Source organism: Nematolebias whitei, chromosome 8, assembly GCF_014905685.2.
Source record: "Nematolebias whitei isolate Nwh7 chromosome 8, NemWhi1, whole genome shotgun sequence".
Lineage (NCBI taxonomy): Eukaryota > Metazoa > Chordata > Actinopteri > Cyprinodontiformes > Rivulidae > Nematolebias > Nematolebias whitei.
The window spans coordinates 6405478-6405859 of record NC_056505.1 but is presented as its reverse complement, the minus strand read 5'-3'; the positions used below and the strand labels follow the sequence as shown (position 1 = coordinate 6405859).

The window sequence follows — 382 nt, the reverse complement described above, 5'->3', positions numbered from 1 at the left end:
GTTGTTATATCTATTAAAACTGTTGTTATATCTATTAAAACTGTTGTATTTATTAAAACTGTTGTTATATCTATTAAAACTGTTGTTATATCTATTAAAACTGTTGTTGTATTTATTAAAACTGTTGTTGTATTTATTAAAACTGTTGTATTTATTAAAACTGTTATATCTATTAAAACTGTTATATCTATTAAAACTGTTGTTATATTTATTAAAACTGTTGTTATATTTATTAAAACTGTTATATCTATTAAAACTGTTGTTATATCTATTAAAACTGTTATATCTATTAAAACTGTTGTTATATCTATTAAAACTGTTATATCTATTAAAACTGTTATATTTATTAAAACTGTTGTTATATTTATTAAAACTGTTGTTA

At 17.3% G+C, this 382-nt stretch overlaps 1 protein-coding gene across 1 annotated transcript in view; it reads right to left on the bottom strand.

Annotated features, from left to right (window-relative positions):
• slc2a8 (solute carrier family 2 member 8) overlaps positions 1-382 on the bottom strand; it is a 14673-nt gene that overhangs the window by 5308 nt on the left and 8983 nt on the right. The window lies entirely within an intron of this gene.